The sequence below is a fragment of the Sinocyclocheilus anshuiensis genome, unplaced genomic scaffold (genome assembly GCF_001515605.1).
Source record: "Sinocyclocheilus anshuiensis isolate Anshui unplaced genomic scaffold, SAMN03320099.WGS_v1.1 scaffold628, whole genome shotgun sequence".
NCBI lineage: Eukaryota > Metazoa > Chordata > Actinopteri > Cypriniformes > Cyprinidae > Sinocyclocheilus > Sinocyclocheilus anshuiensis.
Genome location: NW_015555750.1, coordinates 1275031 through 1296242, shown reverse-complemented (window position 1 = coordinate 1296242; position 21212 = coordinate 1275031). Strand labels below are relative to the sequence as shown.

The 21212-nt window shown below is 37.2% G+C and overlaps 1 long non-coding RNA gene across 2 annotated transcripts in view; it reads right to left on the bottom strand.

Moving 5' to 3' along the window:
* LOC107673673 (uncharacterized) overlaps window positions 1–21212 on the bottom strand; it is a 28733-nt gene extending 7521 nt beyond the window's left edge. The window contains exons 1-3 of one of the 2 annotated variants that reach the window (XR_001632427.1): window positions 21162–21212; window positions 20985–21049; window positions 3339–3401 (exon numbers count right to left, since the gene is read on the bottom strand). This is a non-coding gene — a long non-coding RNA (uncharacterized LOC107673673). Of the gene's footprint in view, window positions 1–3338; window positions 3402–16522; window positions 17285–20984; window positions 21050–21161 lie in introns of those variants that run through there. The other variant, XR_001632426.1, reaches the window with a different exon arrangement.

The window sequence follows — 21212 nt, the reverse complement described above, 5'->3', positions numbered from 1 at the left end:
TGGCAAGTGTGCTCATCCTTGGTAAAGACCTGCTATAAAAACAGACAATGCATTGAACACAAACCTATGACACATTTGCTGGGTTTCTCAGACAAAACATGTCACACTATGTCACACAAAAAAAAAGTACCATGGGTTTTTGGATAATACCATGGTACTCTCTCAAGTACTTCAGAGTGGTATGTACTATAAATCCTCAACCTTTGGAAAAAGTACAGAAATACTTCTTACAACAGAATTCTTAAGTAAAGAATTGGTACAATTTGTTCCCTAAGTGGTCACAAAACCCTTACAAGTATTATTTCTTTTTGTATATATGTGTATATATACTGTATAGTGCATGTGTGTTTATGTTATATTTATGTATATACATAAACACACATGCACTATATATATGCACATATATAAAAAAAAAAATACTTGTAAGGGTTTTGTTACCTCTTACGGAACAAATTGTACCAATTCTTTACTTAAGCATCCTGTTCTAAGAAGTATTTCTGTACTTTTCCCAAAGGTTTCAGGCCTGTGAGGGCCTACACATTGAGATTTTAAAAAAGGTCAAAGTGATCTGAGGTTTAACCTTTGCTGGTGTTTTGATGCGATTGCAGTTTAAGTTGTATGTGGGATTGGGAAATTCTGAATGTGGATTTTTCACAAACACTTGTCATCTCACTTTCTCTCTCTCTCTCTTTCGATTCAAAAACAGTCAAACGCAGTGAAAGCCCATTGGGAGACAAGGCACCCGAGTAACCATAGCCGTTGCTAGGGTAACAGCGGAGAGCGGGAGGGTGTCGAGTAGGTGTCCAAACTGTGTCCTCTAACAGAAACATGACGGACTCAGTAAGACAGGATGACATAATTTCAGCTTTTCAACAACAAAGTCAACAAAAATATGACATTGTTGTTAAAATTTTATTATTTTATTATAATATAAAACAATATTTCAAGCAATATCATATGCAAAATCATGTTGTGGTATAATATAATGAATATTATATTATATTACATAAAAAACTGTAAATTTCCTGTAAATACCAAGCAAGATAAATTTACCTGAGAAAAAAAACTGCCATAAGCTCCCAGAGAAAAAAAGTATTTGATGTATATGTTTGTTGACTTTTTCTCAGCACATTTTTTTACTAAAAAAAACTCACTAAATGTATCACTTTATCTCTTATTTTCACACAGACATTTCTGGCAGTGCATGTTCACGTTTACATATAGGTTTGGTGTACATTTATCTCACCCCGCAGCGCTTGGCTATGAAAGAACTCCATCATGCGAGTGCGAAAAGATCTGAGGACCTGAGTATAGCCTGTGCTTTTTACATGATGAATATTGAAAGGCTGTACGACTCCTCTAAGGGTAGAGTGACAGGGAGGTGAGAGGCATATCTACATGTGTCGGTGTGTCTAAGTGTGTCACTCTTTAATAGCGGTTGTGTGGGCTGCTGTACATTCTTCTAGCCTTATTCACAGGGCTCGTGTGGGCGGTTAATTCGTGTTTGTATTCCACAGGTTTACCTTAGGGGGGAAACGTTTTATTATACACTCTCTTTGAAATCGATGACTAATTGCTTTCTTTTTTTCTTCTCCTTCTCTCAGCCAAAGTCCATTTCTAGATGGCACATTTTCTTGGGTGTGGGGGTGAGGAAGATGGGGGGTGGACGTCTCAAGGTGAGTGGAGCAGACGCTGAATTGTGCCAGCGAAGAGGTGCCTGAGCAGATCTTTGTTTCCTTGCATGGATTCTTCCAGTTTTTCGCTTTTGGAGAGAAGACAGGCAAGAGGCAAGAGCTCCGAAGTGATGTGCAAACACGGGGGTTGAATCATTGCGAATGACACTGAGCATTTGCATACAAGTGCATGCAAATAAACCGACAACTCAGAAATATGGCCAAATATGTGGTAATGACAAATAGAGGTCCACATGTGTGAAAATGAAATGAATGGAATTGGTGAAAGCAAGATCAATTAAAGAAGATCTGACATCATTAAAATGAATCGCCTCACTATGTTGCCCTCAAATAAAACAGTTGCCATGCCAACTTGCTACTGTAAACAAAAGCTGCAACGCTTGCCCAGCCTCTGGGATCCTCTGATTGGTCCACTGTTTTGGAACTGACATTGATGAGTGGCGTTGTGTGTAAAAGTTGAAATTCGTTTAACTTGACACAGCATCTTAAAAACGTGGCGCTCACGTGCGAGAAGCTGCAGAAGATGCAAGACGCGAGTGCAATAGTCATACACATCCGTCTAGCGCATGTTTACATAGAAAAACAAAGAAAAAGTAGCACATTGGAATGGAAAAACGCGTTCTGTGTGAATGGCCCCTTACTCCTACTCTTAATGGAATAGCTAGTTCAACCAAAAACTCATTCTCATGTCGTAATAGAACCTGTAGTATTTTTTCTGTATAGAACACACATTTTTGAAGAATATCCTTGTCACTCTTCTCTATGACAAACCCCAGTTCTGTCAGGACCACTATCGTCAAAGATGATTGACAATTAGCATACAGTTTGGATTGGCGGTATGGTTCTGTTCTGGGCAAGAACTCCCTGCGCCTCAATGCAGCCTAGCATGGATGAGAGCAGGGAGAGCAGCAATAACCCCCCAGGGTAAACAGAACAGAACTAACAAATGTATTGCAGATATTGTTAAAGTTCAATCATTTTATGTACACATTTTAGAATTAGTCTGATTCAAGGAGAATCAGAAGGCTGAATCCCGACTGACAGAGGAGGAGTTGGGGATGGAGGAGGGTAATTAGCTATTGAGCAATGCGAAAACTGCTGATAATACTGAGGGACCTTATATATGAATGCTTAGATAGGTGTCGTAGTCCCATAGGTAGATGGGGATCAGCTGAAGGTCAGCTGATGCGAGCTTGACTAACGTGACCTGCCAGAACTAACGCTACGCTTGATAATTATAAATTAAATGCCATAAAAGTATCATAAAAGTGCTTTATACTATTTGTACGCTATAATCTATAAGTCTTTTGAAGGTAAATGATAAGGTTTGCGCAAGAAATAGACCAAAAAGCCCACTGAAAATCTTGATATCTGACCTGGTTCTCCTTGGTATATGTTCACAAAAGTTATACTGAACAAAATAGTAATTGAACTGAAAAGAACGGAATCAAAAGACCAATTTATTCACATTCGTAAAAGAATTGGCCTTTTGAGATAGATCTTTTCAATGAATCAGTGATTTGTTCTAGGATTTGTTCACAGTCTCAATGATCTGGTTGCAGCAGTTAACAGCTAACTGAAAATTATCAGTCAAGTGTAAGAAACGTTCGTATAGCATCTAAACATAGTGCATAGATAACTTACTGTATGTATTGCTTGTTTTTGTCATTTTGTTTGAGCTTGACAGTCCCAGTCCTCATATTCCTTCTGTAAAACACAAAAAAAAGATTTTTTGAGAAGAAAGAAAATCAGATGGGTTTGAAATCACATGAAGGTTAGTAGTAAATGATTACTAAATATTCACATTTTTTGATTGAACTATTCCTTTCTCGACACTGTTGTGCCTACACTTACTAATTGGATATCACAATTTCTGCTAAAAATACACCTGGTTTCTTACGTGAGATGCAAAGAACATCATCTTTCTTGAACATACTGACAAAAACAAACAAACAATGAGAATCCATACTGTAAGAGCTCTTCTTATGAGTAACACCAAACAAAATGAACCTTAACATGCTGCAGTAAATTACAAGACGCCTCCATCCAAAGCAAATAATCTGGCATCATTCGAAATGCATTCACAAAGTCCAAATGAATCGTGCATATCAAAGTTGTCAAAATGTATGAATGATTGTGCCTATAATTATGCTCTTGCTGCATGATTTTCCCTGCTCCTTATTTCAAATGATTGCACAGGCAAAATAAAAACATGTTAAATGTGAAAGAGTAAAAGCTGAATTTGGCACATTCCAGAGAAATGCATAATCCAAGCCTGTACTGGTTAAATATTTTCCTCTTATATTTGGCACGTAAAAAGAAAGCATTTTTCCCCTTTTAAAACTAAAAATAGAAATAAAATAAAAATATTTATATATAAAAATATAAAACAATCACATCATTTTTTTTTTCATTTCATAATAGGTGTCTTTGACATGCAAGAAAAAAAAAATTCCTTCCTTAGGCAAACAGTCAGTGCTGTTACTACCTGAAGATGCAGTTCACTTATTTTTACCTACATGTTCTAATAAAAAAGATAAGAATTATTGCACTACAAATCATAGTATGTTAAAAATAGATAGTTTAAGCTGTGTAGTGCATCCATTCATGCTCTTTGGACTAATTTGCCCACTGTCCTTTGCTCTATGAAATAAGTGGAAGAACTTGACTTTTTCAGATGTAGCAAAATGGAGTGGAATGTGCGGCCAAAGCTGTTTTTAAGCTGCTTTTACCTTCTAAGGTTATTAATGTAAATGCTAACGCATGCATGTAAGTGGTAAGTGACAAGTTGGAATTCAAGAAAACATGAAAGAAGAATAGTATATTAATAACTTAATATTAACCTACATACATTAATACATTCTGTAAAATTGTCATTCATTGTTAGCGCAGTCACATAAACCTTATTGAAAAGTGCTACCTAATCAACAAACATCATATACTGACGGTTTCAGTGACAACAAATGAAAGTAGAAATTTTGACTACTGTTTTTGTTGTGAGTAAACAGCACCACAACACCATCTTTTCAGTTGGAATTAGTTAACTGTCAATTAGTTAATTGGGTAACCTGTACAGACCACATATCATACTACCTATTCTGACTTTCTGAATACTTGAATTGTTTGGAAGTCATTATTGGGCTACAAACAGGGCCAGGATGTGTCAGACAGCATGAAGACCCAGACAAACATCACATTTAAAAGATTTCTTAATGCTTAAAAACATATCTCGATAGGATATATATGACGCACTCACAAATAAACAAATAAGCTCAAAGTCTGTGCCAAAGGCTAGAGGCCAAATCTAAACCCACGTGTTTTGGTCTTTGATGGATTGATGAAACTTTGGTAGTTTCAAAGGTGACGGTGATGTATGACGTACATTTGTCACTAACCTAGAGGTCAGCAAATCAGCCTGTGTGTTTGTTTATTTGAAGGGGCAGGGGGGACACCACACAGAGACTAGACTAGTGCTCTCACATGACAAAAGTCTCTCTCAGCAGCGTCATAGGCTTCCATAACCAACAGCAATGAACAAACAACACAGAGTTGTGTGGATCTGCTGAATAATAGTGAGGTTTAGCACACCACGAATAAGGAAGCAAAACGAGGTGGCGTGTGAGAGAGAGAGACGGCCAAATGAAAGAGGGAGGGAACGGTTTCTTCATAGCGGTTCAACCACAGTCCATCCGAGCTGAAGATAATATGACCTACACTGCAAGAGGGACGTCAAAGGCCTTTGACAAGTTCAGATCTGTTTGCTTTAGTGTGGGCTGAGTGACGTCCAGCGTTATCAAGCCTTTTTTCACATCAATTAAAACATTTCAACTGCCTCATTGTACGCCTTCCGTAAAGGTCTCGTATTGCCTAGTATAAGCTCCTTCCCCAGGCCGGTTTTTGTATCACAAACGGTACAAACTATTTTCAAAAATGCCACAACATTTGGGTAGTTTTACAAGGCAAAAATAAATGTCTGCATGACATAGTTGTGGCGGTTTTTTCCCCGAGACACGGCATGCTAAACACATGCAGAGGGGAGAACATTGGGTGTGCAGACCACAGAATTGACGACAGAAAACTCGGCTGGCAAGTAATGAAACACATTATTATACACATTTTATCTTTCAATACAAAGGCAAAAAGATAATGCAGGGTCAGGTCACATTTTGTAATTTATTATTGGGTCACTGCTAAACAGCGCACAAATTAATTGAAAGGCTGAACGCAGTTCAGTGCACTCAGTTAAAGACTTTAAACAGAATATAAGATTTAATAACCACTGTGGTCTCTGGAACCATATCTGGTAAACGAAAATACTGCTGTAACAGAACAAAGTGATTCCACTCATTTCAGGCTGCCAGACTGTCAAAATAAGCACATCTTCCTTGAGAAGCAGCTAGCATCCAGCTAATGAGCAGAAGGCTTAAGGTGCGGTCACGGCAGACTTTGAGCTCAGTGCACTTACAATACGCGTGCAAATGTGGGAGAGCGGAAACGCAAGCACGTGAAGAAGTTTCATCTTCCACTGTGTACCAAAGTTCAAGTTCGGTGATCTCTGACCTAATGAAAAGACATTTGACAAACAGAGCATATAAACATAACATCTCTTGGCTCAATACAAAGAGTACAAGTTTTGAAGCAACAGGATTTGCAATGTTGTTATTTTATAAATATATGCTACAGTTGATAACTTTGGGGTCAGTAAGATTTTCGTTTTTGTGAAAGAAAATAATACTTTTATTCAGCAAAGATGCATTAAATTGAGCAAAAGTTGTTATAGTTTTCAATTTCAAAAAATGCTTTTCTTTCGAACTTTCCACTCATCAAATAATCCTGGAAAAAAAAAATCAGTTTCCTAATATTAAGCAGCTTTTTTAACATTGATAATAATAAGAAATGTTTCTGGAGCACCAAATCAACATATAAGAATGATTTCTGACGGATCATGTGACACTGAAGACTAGAGTATTGCTGCTGAAAATACAAAGACAATGATATAAAAGAGCTGTAGACAGTTTATTCTATATGGGAAAATGCTTAACGCGAAACTTGCAAACGCGTGTTGTATTTATTCTGGGCTCACCTGCTTGCCTGTATATTAGGGTGCAAGCGCCAAGCTGCAGCCAGACCCTTCTCGAAAATTCAGCTTTGCCACCACAGGAAAACAAAAAACAGACATTTTAAAGGTAAATAATAATATATACATTATTGTTTGTTGTTTAGAGGGTGATATTATATCCTGCTGCCCATATTCGTTGCCGTTTCCGAAGGAATTCAGCATGTTCAAAGCTAAGTTTATGTCAGTACTGTACGTTTCTGATAGATGGATCTGTTCTGTAAAACTGACACCTTATTTTTTTTATTTGTTCATACCTGAACTGACACCAATTCTATTCTTTTAATAGGTGATTTGATATTTTTTTAATCAACAACTTTATTTAAACCAATGGTTCATCACAGAATTCCAAAGGCTCTAAATACTTTATTCTCACAATTGTAGCTATATAAGACAATGGCTTCCTGACCTAATTTGAGAAGATAAGATAATGGTTAATGGAACATTGTCATCTGCAGTACAGATACCATCAACATGAGACAAGACTAAAAGAAAAAAAATGCAGAATATTGGTCAAACATCATCTAATTGCAAAAATGGGGAAAAAGCAGCCTCCTTGTTTCAGCTAGTAATTTATAAAAAAGTGCTTATTATAGTCAGAAGCGGGGTTATTTGCACTTATTGCATAATGTAAAAATTTACCATTAGCAGAAGTAATTTCATTACCCAAAAACACAAAAAAATCTGTTCAATAAGTTATTTCTCCTCAAATTAAATAATGTTATATTATCTGTGACACAAAAGCAAAAATCGGCTTACAATCACACACTGAGCAAAATGTGTGAAGATGCAAAATGAAAGAAATAATAAATAAATAAATCACTGCCAATATCACACCTGCCATGTTGGCCATGGTTTTATTCTCTGCCTACAGTCAGCAAGAATTCTTTCTAAACACCAGCTGAGGCCTTCAATGGTAAAGAGATACTTGTATAACATGTGATGTTGAAGTTTCTAGGCTATTCTGTGTACAGTACTGTGATCTCGCCACACCACCAATGGCGTGTGAGGGCTGCTGGGATCCCAGCTGATCAGATCAGGGTAAACCTATAAAACCACGCCATGTTTAGTTATAAAACGAGAAATGATTTTGCCGCAAGCGTTTCAAGTGCCCCTAATCAAATGGTTTCCAAGGTCACAAAAGAAAACATAACTCAGATAAGATTGTCCCCTGCCCTTATATTTTGCTTGTCAGGAGGTCGGTTTATCAGATCGGTCCACTTTGAAACATTTTATAAGGCCATAAATGTGTAAAAAAGGTATTTGAATATTGAACAGGCCAGCCCACGCACTCACACCTTAGTTGATATGTACACAGTCCATTTGTATTGAATAAAGTCTGGTTTAAAACAAAATTCTAGAAAATTTTACAAACTGTTACCAGTAACACATTGAATTAAACTTAACATTTTTGAAGTAAAAAGAAAAATGTTCTTGTAAAACATACTCCAAAAATCCTTGTTTTATTTACTTTATTTTGAAAAATCTGTGTGATACTAACATTAAAGCATATAGGAACTGAATTATTGTTTTATGAGTAAAATAAACAACCGCTGACACAGGTCATTTTTGCATGGTGAACTTAAGAACTCCAGCTATTTATTGTTAAAAAAAGTGAAAGGGAAAAAAAATCTTTTTGTTTGTAAAACCCATGATTTATCAGATTACAAAAGAGATCAAATGGGACAAGGTTACTCGAGTGTCTAGCAACAATGTTCATTTAGAGTACACAATTAAAACATTTCAGAGAAGCGAGCTGTTTTGTTACCACACCGCTGACATCAGTGGGCTTTCACAAGCTGATGTGACATAATCAGACTGTAAACTGGAAAGGGCACAGAATGTCATTGACCCTTTAGAAAAACCACTGCATGGAGCCAAAACAAAGAAAATGCCAACAGCGCAAAGCACAGTTCAAACCAACGTGATAAGAGCATTGTATGTAAAAGATCACTTTCAAGGGCTCATTTAATTTGATCCGTTTCATAATGCATTTTTCCCCGCATACAGTAGGCCTAATTTTCTTATTATTTAGGCCTACATTTCCAGCAGGCCTATAAGCTATAGAAAAATGTGAGGAGAGTAACCCTAATGTTTTTCAGACATGAAAATTAGTCTACTTGAAAAAATTTTTGTTGAAATCGGTGGCCTTCTTAGCGTGGCTGTCCTGTGCTCTTCTCCTTTCACCTGGCCTACTCGTCATCACTAAAGTGGAGACGCTGTGACATCTTAACGGCATCAATCAGCCAGGGGAACAGAGAGGGTGGCTACAGTAGATGCTCTTGACCCGAGGTAGGCAGTGTGTGTGGGCTTGTCTAATGAGCACACACTCCTGGCTCCCCAAAGGATGTCATCCACACAGGTCTGAGTTGAGGATACGGCAGGTTAATGAGGACTGGCTGAGAGCTGCATGCGTCTCTGCCGGATTATGCGCCCGTTTGACTGTACTGGCTGATGCCTGCTTGTAGCCGCAGTCGCACAGTCTGAGTTTAGGTCCCGCACGTGGGTTTGACAAGACGACAGAACGCATCACATGGATCTATCAAACCTATTCTCAGACGATGCACCCACAGGCCACCCACAGTTCAATAGCCATCTGATGTATACTGCAGTGCACACTGAAGTAGCTGAAATTGGCAGCTCTGATTGGCTGATCGTCGCCATACATTTCATGTGACAAATTAATTGGGAGCTGCAAAAAAGCAACAACCTGACAACTGTGACTGGCTGATCGCAAAAACACCACAAGGCTTTTGCTAGCGACTTTTGTTCATAACTGATGGATTTTGCAACATTAAGTTATTGAACTGAACTGAATCAACACTGAACTGTATAGCTGAATTGAAATTGTTTTACAAGTTATGAACTTTACACAGCTATTGAACTGTATCAACATTGACTGGAATTGAATAATGACACTGTTGTCTTAGAGCTGCTTTATAGAAGAATTTTGATTTGCCTCAGATAGAGCTGCTTCGAAACAATCTCTATTGTAGCACTATAAAAACTTGACATGGCTCCTGAGCTGTGACGTTAAGCCAGATGATAAGAAAAAAAGCATTTTAACACTTTTAAGAGCCACAAAAATTAATAAATATTTAAACTATTAAATAAATAAAGCAGACATTAGTACAACATCTAATATAGTGCCATTTACTTTTGAATGGTCATCAATGGAGAAAGATGCATTTTGGGTACTTAGCAGCAATCTACATATGGTACCTATAAACAATATATATTTTGTTTTATATTTTGAGTTGCATCTATAAAATAATACAAAACATATATTTTCCAAAATAATGTTCTTTTTAGCAACATCATATGACCCCTTTAAATATAATTTACCTAAAAACTGGGAAATTCTTTGATATTTAAATTTTATATGAACTACAGACATTTTTTTTCAGTATTCATTAATATTTGAATATATAATTACCTGAAATTAATAAGAACATAGACTTTAAGAAAAGTCAGTTTTGTTTGTTTATTTCTTTCTTAACGCCAATCCAGCATCTATGGCTATATTCATGTTAATCCATACACAAGTCGATCCATACACAAGTCTTGTCTTTACACACACATCCGGGGACAATTTAGAATGTTCAATTAACCTAACCTGCATGTCTTTGGGCTGTGGGAGGAAACCGGAGCACCCAGCGTAAACCCACGCAGACACAGGGAGAACATGCAAAGAAAAGTCAGTTAAACTTTATGTCGTTAGTCAAATGGTCCAAGAAACAAATTAGTTAATTTTTAAATAGCACAAGACAGGGAATTTTCTGTGTACAGGTGCATTATAAAGTCACTTTTTTATTTATTTTTTGTGGCAAAGGAGGGCGCATGCTGTATACTGTATGTGAACAGATATGTGCGTGCATGCGTGTGTTTAAGTATGTGAGAGGACTGGGCACGAAGTTACGCCCCATAGTCCTGTTCCCACAGCTGGGTTGGGCCAGGCAGGGAGGATAAAACAAGAACCACAAAAGCCCTCAGGAATGCACTTCCACTAGGACTGGGAAACAAATCTGTTTCATTCAGACATCAGAGTGAAATGTGCATTTATTTGAATGTATGCATTTCTGAATTTAAAAATTAATACACCGAGGATGCAAATCATCCTAGAAAAATATTAATAAAAAACTCAAGCAATGTTGCAATGCAACATATTGTACAGCATAACAGTAAGAATTTAAAAATTAATTATTTATTGAGTCTTCTCAGCTGTCTGCAATAACCAATCACAAGGTACTGAATGTTGTAAAAATAGAGCATTTTGAGGCAGCAGCAGCAAATAGAAATCATATAAAGTTGTTTGACAGTGGTGTCTGACAAAAAAATCTAAACTATAAAAGAAATCTAAGCATATCCTGGCAACCACAGAACACAGAATGAAGAGAAGACCTTGGCATTTCTCTTCACATACCTCATTTCATTCAAAGCTGTCCATCTCCATCCCCTATCTGGGAAGGAATTAGCTTCCAAGACCGTTTCATTGTTTCCCACACAAGCATTATGAGCTTAATAACGCGTGGGTGTAGTTTCGATCAGTCAGGTAGGTCAGGTTTCTGTTAACGTGACTGCATACCTTTGAGCCATATCGGCACACACAATGATCTGTGGAATTCTTGGCATGCCCGACATAGTCGCAAAGACAGCAGCTTAGAGAGCAAACAGCACTGAACCCCTTGTTTCAATCTGGTTTCTGCATTTGAGCAGCAAGTCACAGGTCAAAGCGTTCAGAATTCACACACTGCTAAAGCACTCAATATCAAGGCAGTTTTATTTTTCATTATCTCTTGAATGTGCAAATGTGGATGCGAGAATGTATGGAGTATATGACATGACTGATCTGATGTGTTCTAGTTTGAATATGTGCATGCATGAGACCACCTGGAATTCTTACAACCTTTAATAAGACAGTGGAAGCAGTTCTGCAGATTCTCAGTGATGTTAAACAATTATGAATAATGTCTGCCATACAAACTTTGGTTAATTAGTAATTACGCTGCTGCCATTGCTTTCTGCAACTATTTCTGCAATTTCAAATGATCCCATTTAGCTAGAACTAAATCGTAATTGCATCATCTGTAAAAAGTTACTTGCATCGTCCTCAAAGACCAAAACTGTAATCAGCTAATCTGATTGATGCCTCTATGACTTGAGCCATATTTCACTGCTTACAACAAACAAAAGACCCAAAGTAATTTCATTTGTTTCCAAACGTGAGTCAAATGTGGACTGCAGGTGCAGATTTATATATTCGATAATTCCAGATGGGTTGAAATATTTCAACCTTTGTAACTACACAATATGTGAATCAGAATGTGATGTATTCTGATCATAATTATGTGCGCGAGGTGAGAGTTGTCAACAATTTGTGTCTTTTCTTTTATACGAAAACACACTACTTGCTACTTCTGTAGAGTCTAACTTTATAAATATTTAGGCTGTTTAACACTGCAGCCTTAGGCAAAAGTATTGGCAGTCATTTGTTCTATAGCTATTCATTTATTATTAATTCATTCCACCATGGTCAATAAGAGGAGGAAAAATGCTCTTTCTGTCCCGTTTCTGTACTGGAGACGAAAAGAGAAACATCACAGGTCTGTTTGGATAAAACATCAACTTCACAAACAAATTAATTGTGTATTAAAATTCCACTAGGGGGCGAATTGCGACAGTTGCATTCTGAGGTAATTTGGCAATAACTGATAATGAAGTAGCGGAAACTTTGACTTCTGCCAATGTACCTCTTCTTTTGGTTGCTTTCAGTTCCTGTGTTGCAGTGTTTGTCTGCACAAATAAACTGATTTTACAAAAGCTAATTCATCCAAACAGTTTTTTTTTTGGAATGGCTCTGCTATTACCAGAGGCCAAAGAAAATAAAAGCTAAGTGAAATCTAATCAACTGCCATTGAAGCAGAATCAATCTGAATGTGTGCAGAGCTTTTCTACAGCTGCTGATGTCCCTGACAGAGAGGAATAGATAGAATGCCCTTCATACTAACAATGCACACCGGCTGCCTGTTCTCTTCCACTGCGAGCGTGAAGATGTCAGACACTTCTCCAAAAGACACAGCTGAGGGAGATGGTCAGCATCCAGCAGCTCTCATTTCATGCCACACTCTTGCAGCAATGCTCACTTTCACCGTCATGCTGTCATCCACCTGGAGTAGGAAGATCTTTCACAGAGGGAAGAAATAAATAGAAGTTTGGAAAATAATATGCAAAGAATAATGCCAAAATGTCCTGAGCTCTCATGTACAGCATGAATTGGAATGAGAAGGCATGAAATAAGATGGGAAAGGTTGCATGCAGTGGTAAAACAGCATGCAAAGAAATTACCGACGAATGGTTTTTACATTTCATCAAGGATAATGAATACACGATGCAAAATGTGCATCATGACTATAGTAAAACAGTTTTGATTCAAATGTACTGCTGACAGAAATATGATGAGAAACTAATGAAAAAAATTATCATTGTTTTTAAGAATACCTAGGTTTCAAATAATCCAATCATAGTCAATAATGTTGGGGATTGACATTAGAATTCATTAACACTGTTTTACAATAATGTAGGCTACTCATTACTAGCACTGGATTTTGACACAAATTTCATGATTCGATTCAATTCTGATTCACAAGCTTCGATTATTTTGGATATACTGTATATCAGGTACAGTACATGCCAAATTTTATCAAAGAAAAAAAACTCAACTATGCTGTAAAATATACATGAGAGTCAGTTGGTACTACATTACTATATAACTGATTTGTATACAAATGCTTAAATTACACTCAATTAAGTTTTTACAATAATAAAGATACAATTACATAATTGTATTTCTACTCCAATTCATTTTTTTTTTTTATATAAACATTTAAATGGTGGCTGTCAGTAAAAACTTGACGGATTTATTTATTGTTATATCGGTGCATATACTTAGCAAAATTCTCCTCTCTAGAGTTCATTTTTCTAGCTGACTAATGAGTTTATGGTCACTGAATATGTTTTTCTGAGGTAAATGTGACTTTGTGAGATTGTTTACAAGCTGTTATATTGACATCTTTCTGTGGCTGAAACACTGATTGAGCGATTATATGAGACAGGATACAGATTTCGGTGAGTTGTACTCTTTCTTTTAACATACCTTCGGATGTTTATTCATGTTTATTTCATGCTGAAACTGGTATTAAAGCAGAGCAGGTGATCGACGTGCGCTACGTGCTTCCACTTCTCTTGAACTGAGGCGCTACAGCGATCTGTCACTCCACATTAAACAGCACCAAAACAGCATTTATTGTTTGAATATTGTAATAAAATGGAAAGAATTTGAAATCTGAGACTTTGTTTCACATCAAAAGTAACAAAGCACAAAGCTTATTGCGATTTATTGGATGGGCCGGCATGCTACAATGTTCCATTCATTAACTGAAAAGTGAAAACAGGCTAGACTAATCGATTCTTGGAATGCAAAAATGAGAAGAGATTAAAATCGAGAAATCTATATTTTTATCCAACCCTACACATTATATTATATTATTATTATATTAATATGTTTTTGTTAAATGATTATGTTTTAATAACATTTTACATATTTGGTTTAAGTTAGTTCTCAGACTATTCAATTTCATTTTAGTTTAAATAAAATTAACTTTAATCAATACTCAATCATTATGATATTTTTCTCATTGTTTTATAGGTAAAACAAACAAAAAATCTGTGTAAAAACGAACGCTGCTCTTGCATTTGCAGGGGAATGAGATGGATTTAGTATAATTTTAGTATAATCCATTCTTGCAAATTCCCCCTGCATCTGCAGTGCTCAAAATTATCATGTTTCCATTAATTAGCCATTGATTGCATATAGAGGGTTCATTTCCCATCATGCCCTTTCGCTTGATTCTGAAGATGTTCATTATTAACCCGCTATACTGGTGGCTCACATTCCTCATCCCTTAACTGTGAAATCTTGAAGCAATGCTAACTTCAATTGTCACACCATCACGCTAATTTAGTTTACAGGCTAAATTATTACATTTAATAACTCTAACACTAATATTCCTGAATTAAGACTGTACTCCAATATCAGATGGTGCTTCGAGATTTCCGGAAAGCGTTCCCAGAGAGAAACTCTTTTACATTTATGTTTCTTTGAGTGGGTTCATCAAGAAAGCACACAAAGACAGTGAGCTTGGCGTCTCGATAAAGCAATCTCACCATTGTTCGCTGCACAAAAAGCTTCCAGATTCAAGTCGCCTCTTCTCTCCCTCTCCCACTCTCGCGTTCAGCCTAACTATCTGTGGCAGTGATTGAATCGCTCTGTCCTTTGCTGCAAGGGCCCTACCTTATTTAATCCTTTACGTGGCAGGTCACTCTGGGAGCGGATGCTGTGTAAACAGTGTGGGCCCTTGATGTGGGGACTCTGGGGTAAGAGAGCAGGGACCGAGGGTTATGGAGTCTCCCAGCTCTTGGGAACGATGGGCCTTTAGAATGTAGGGGCAATGGTGCACTGACCCTTAGCAAATAAGAATCATGTTCTGGCATTCCAGCCTTGATTGGCACTTTGAGCTTGAAAAAAAATCTCAAAGGAACACAGGAAATGCTACTTGTGTAATTGGTTATATATTAGCGCTGCATTCTCCTCGTTTAAAGGATGGGAAATTCCTGGGTGACACATGGAAGAGACTGTGGCATTACACAGGCTGAGGTTAGCTGGAGAAAAAGCCAAGATCAAACCTGGCGGCCATGGCAAGGACATAACTACCTTAACACCACTTGCAGATAAATTATCTTCATGTCTTGTTCTCTTTCTATTTGTCAATCTTTTATCTATCTCGTTCCAGAGTCTCTGCAACTGAAATCTTTTGGATCCCAAGTTTGGATCAGTAATTGCACGAGCAGCATGTACTGTATGAGCACATATATCAGAGGTTGGGATGGGCAAAAGATCACACCAATGATCGGTCAAACTGAAATGTATGCAACTATACTTCAACGTCTCAAAAACAGGCTGAATTTTTAATTGAGCAATTTGTTATGGTAGTACCTTGCTTTAAAACAGCTAGATGGATCCTAAATGTGCGGTTACATTTGCAATTTTGACAACAAAAGAAACATCCCAAAATATTCTCCCAGCTAGCAAATGAAACAACCCTAAATAACTGCTTTCCAAACAGCCTCATTTTATAGTATTGAAATGTAGAGTTAAACAAAACTGGCAAAGGTCTAGGATGAACACATGCTATTGGTAAGCACTGCAAATTTGTGTGTCAAAGCTCACCAATCTAGGTAATATTAACATTTTGTCTAAATAAAATTAAAATAAAACAATAAAATTTTGAATCAATGGTTTGAAATGCTACAAGTGAATTTAAACACCACAACATTACAATGTAAAGAAAAATTGATATTTAGAATTTTGGTAAATTATATTTAACAGTGTTAGTTTTTAAAAAAATTTAGGTGAGCGTTATATTACAGCAAAGGTCATCTAAATGTAGAGGAAAAAAGTATGTACAATATCGGTTATCGTCTAATATAATAAATGTAAAAAAATATGTATCTATATCTAATGTCAGCCAATAACCAATATAACACCAATATATTGTACATCCCAATACTACACCCGTTGAGTCCTTGAGTGTACAAGATAAAACTGTACTGAAGTATAAATTTTGAATTTCTGTATTTTCTAAAAAGGGTTGGATTCACCAAGTTGTGCATGAAAACATATGACGTAGATGGGAAGGTTCAAATCATAGACGTGAGTAGGCAGTAGACACATACGTGAGTGAGTCCTGACCAACTAAATTCCATATCAGAGGCAAGTCACCATGCAATTTCTTTCAAGATAGCATCTATTCGAACACAAACATCAGGATAGGTAGGGCAGATAACACAACACACGACGCCAAGCCAATTTAAAAACAGTGACACCATTGCTAGGCAATGGAAACGTGAAACCATTCTATGCATGCACAAACACACACACTCTCTCACACACACACAATCCTTGGTATGTGACCTGGGGAGAAACTACAAAAACAGGCCCATCTTCTCATAAATTAAGCAAAACTTGTCAGATTCCCACTGTCTCGGCCCATTAAATTCTAAACAAGACATGGGAACCGACTCGGTCGGGACCAACCGCCAGCCATCCCTCCCTCACTCCTCATTCCTGTTTTTCCAGTAGAGAGCTGGTCAGCCGGGAAGAGTTCGACTATCACCTGCTTCATGTTCTACACCCCAGTGTAGGCCCAAAAATGAGTCACAGAGGAGGGATCGGAATGAGGGCAATGTAAAACATGTGAAATCGGCTCTGGAATTTCAATAGCACCACGGCATACCGCCACCCCCCGTCAGCACCCCACCCCCAGCCAGAGAGAAATCTGATCAAGATAAAGTGTAGAGGTTAAGGAGACGACCCGCTTCCACTGTAACAACCTGGTTCTGCGCTTGGGTGGGAAACCTGGAAAAGATTCGGAAGAAGCATGAAAGGCTGCAAAGAAAATTCTGGACAATAAAATAAACTACCAATTATTTTCATATACAGGTTGATAAGCAATAAATGGCCGATATTACAGTTTTATAAGATTTTGTCTAAATAAGCTTTAAAAAAGCACAACTTGATATATACTAGCGGTGTAATGATCAATTAAATGTTCATGTTTTTGGTTGCATTTGTGAGTTAATAAAAATATAACTGGTTGTATATAATCATAATATTGATGTATCAATCAAGGGCCCCAGAATCTAATTAAACCATAATTGCATTGCAGCATGTTTAAGGTACAGTATCAGCAAATATTGTATCGCTCAGGTCGTCAAATCAGATCATTACGAAACAACCAATTTACATTCCTAATATCAAAGGACAGCATTCAAGTGTTTATTTGGTTGATTAGGAAATGCATTAAAAAGAAAAATCAGGGAGAAAAAAAGTCATCCATTTTAAAAAGACACTGTAATGCACAACTAAGACACACATTTAAAATATTAAAATATTTAAACATAGGGATGCACCAATATTAAAATTCTATCTGATACAGATAAGCAGATGTTATATGGCTGATAACCAGCACATGGCAGATATTGGAAATCTATATTATTTTGCCTAAATAAATGTAAAAAAAATATAAAAAACCTAACATCAGTAATTTTAAATGCTACAACTGAATTTAGCCATCACAACATTATATCAACCATTCTTTCCTTAATATTGTTCATAATATTATACTATATGGGTGCCATGCAGGTACAATCTCTTTTCACAGGCTGATCTGATCTTGTCTGCTTGACAGGTGCTAATACCTTTCACAGTGGAACAGGATGTACACTATGAAGATCACGGGTAAAATTAGATGTTTAACATCACAGCTTCACAGAAACATGTTCCAGACATGACCTATATTCCCAAGCCTCACTGAAAGGCAATCTGACTGATGTCTATTGTATTATAAATAAACATAACATTCCCTCTGATATCTTTTGGACAAGTCGTCCTGGACTCTGTTGCACACATGCAGTGAGAAAGAAAGAACTGTCGGTTTTATTTCTGCTCGTCACATCTGATGTTCTCCCATCTAAAGAATAGGATCAGGAGGGTTCGCTCCTGGCATTCCCAACCGGGGCAGATTTTGCCAGTTTCTCTCCAGAGTTATAGACTCTTTAAAGGGCCATAAGTGAACTCTGACATCCTGCGAGAGCTTTTAAAATGCCTCTGTAATCCCTTGTTTGAGCAGTCTGGAAACGTCTTGTCAATGCCTATCAGTGCACCATGACTGATGGCATGGGCAATAGCTATAAAACATGCGTATGGGTGGCGTACGGTTTTGAGCGACTTTAAAACGAAGGCTTTACGAACATATCCCTTTTATGAATGATCGTGAGATAGTGCCATTTAGCCTGCATGATATTTCGAATGCACGCTAAAGGCATTCCCTCTTAAAACAAACCAAGCTGCCCTGCAGTCTCCAGTCACATGAACCTGGGAATGATCTGTTAAACATGGCTGATGGAAGACAGACCGATCCACTCTAGCTCCCCCAGATCACCACTATGCCTGTTTCTAAGTGCCTTTACTTGACCCTTATGTTCATCTTTGAAGGAAACGCCAAGGAATGCATGGGTTTGGGGAGAAAAACGAGATAACTGGGGATGTGAATCGACACGTCCTGTTTACACCACAATAACAGTCTGAGCGAACGCTGTGGAGAACAAGCTTCAGGCATGCCGGTTATGCACTGCGCCACACTGGAGGTGTGTGGGCAGCGCTGGAGGAAAAATATGAACACAATAGAATGAAAATATGCTTATGTAAGTGAGGAGGGGTCATGGGTAACAGCGTGCAAAGTATTTAAACGCTGGAAGGTGCAACCATATTGTTTGAGCTTCTGGCGCCTTGAATTTGTTTATGCTGCATCTGTGTGAGAACAATTAACTGTTTGTCTGGTAAATAGACAATTAGTAATAAGATAAGAGGGTCTATTAAGACTGAATCTTTGCATGAACACTTTGTATAGGGACTAAATCATATGAAAAATTCAATAGGCTACTAAAAACTCAAGTACGAGGCTGAACCTTGACCACACATACTGACATGCCATCCATCCACATTTTACTGCCACTAAGTAGCTCTTACACATCTAAGTGACTTTTCTGGAAGGTAGACCATTCAGTATGCAATATCGCCATCATCTGGTGGTGTATTGTTTAACGGTGCATTAGTGTTTAACTAACTAAATCAACTTGTATGCTACAAATGTTTTCGTTCTCATCCATGCAGAAGATTACAGCCTATTGCTCTGTCCAACCCCTCACCTAAATAGCAAGATGTTGAGTCGGAGCACCGTAAGAGTAGGCAAGTTTAAACAGGGAGGAGACAATCCGCGGTTTTGGGAGACCATTAAAAAGATGATAGGTGGGGTGTTCAAAGCATAGAATTTACTTAATCATCACCGCAAACTCATGTGTTAGTTATGAAAACAGACTCAGGCATTTAAGCAATATCACACGAGTAAGTGGAATCACAAAATGTTGATATTCAGACTGAAAGTGTTTAAGTGTGATATTGTTTTGATACACTAGTTCTAGAAACAAAAACTCAATTTGATCAGTTAGCTTGTACATTTGTCTTACTCCAACAAATAATAGTTCTAAAAGAAGTCAAAGCACTCTACCACCTTGCATTTATTTTTGTATTGTACTTATCCAGTTGTATTGTGGGTGGTGTGAGACACATTTATCAATAAAAATGTTCAGTGTTCAAGGCCTCTCCCACTTTTGTGGGAAAATGTCCCTTTTTTTTGTTTGTTTTGTTTTAATGAATATTCTGAAGAAGACAAAAAGTGCTTTAATGTAATTAATTTGCCTATATTCTGATTGAATTTCACATTCATAAATAAAAAAAAAAAACTTTATGGATTTGTTGTCTGAAAGCTGTACATAGTATTAAACACTCTTTGAATGAAAAAGCTTTAAAGATTAAAAAATATTGGTGAACTCTATAAAACATTTATTTTATACATATCCTATTGTACCCTTATTCTGAATTTTATATTATTAGTAGTAGTAGTGTTATTCTTTTTTTATGTAGGTCTATTCTATGTATTTTACTTGTTTTCCTCGACAGTAATTTGTCCTCAGTGTTCACTCATCAGTCCACTTAAGCTCCACTCCAGGTTTTCCATTTCCTGCACCCCACTTTAAGTGAACATGAAGTGAAAACACCAACGCTCAGAAACTCTTCCTAACTCCAGGCAAGTTCACACAATTCTACACCGCTCACACACTCTGGTCTGGGACGCTGTGAACACAGGCGAACAGAGTTATACATGCAGTAAAACATCCTATGCTGTTGCACTAGACACCAGAAAAATAAAAGGACTGGAACTGCACTATTATTTGGAGTTAAATAGGCATCCACTTCTGTATTACAAAAAGTGTGTAAACAGTGACATCTACCGGAGTTATTAGTCTACTGCAACTTATTAACAGTTCTCCTCACAGTGTCACTTTGGATAATAAATTATCTTGCAATGTTAATGTAAAATTATGCAACAATGTTAAATAAGGATACATTCAGTTATATCAGGTGTAGAATCCAAAACTTATCAAATCAAACCAATTGTGGATCATTTATAGTGTGGTTAAGAAGCACATAACTTTACCTGTTCAATCATGCGACCGCTGATAAAGTTCATGCCAACCAAGTATTCCCGTAGGACGTTTAGACCTAAAGTGTGAATGTTTCGAAAAATGTTGATGGGTTCTCATGTATACTTCATATTTCTTTATAGAATACTATCAATCATATCCATATTTGTCTACCAAACAATCCCGATTACCGGTCACCGGAGAGCTATCTAGTAGGCTATGTTTTATTCACACGCAGCGCT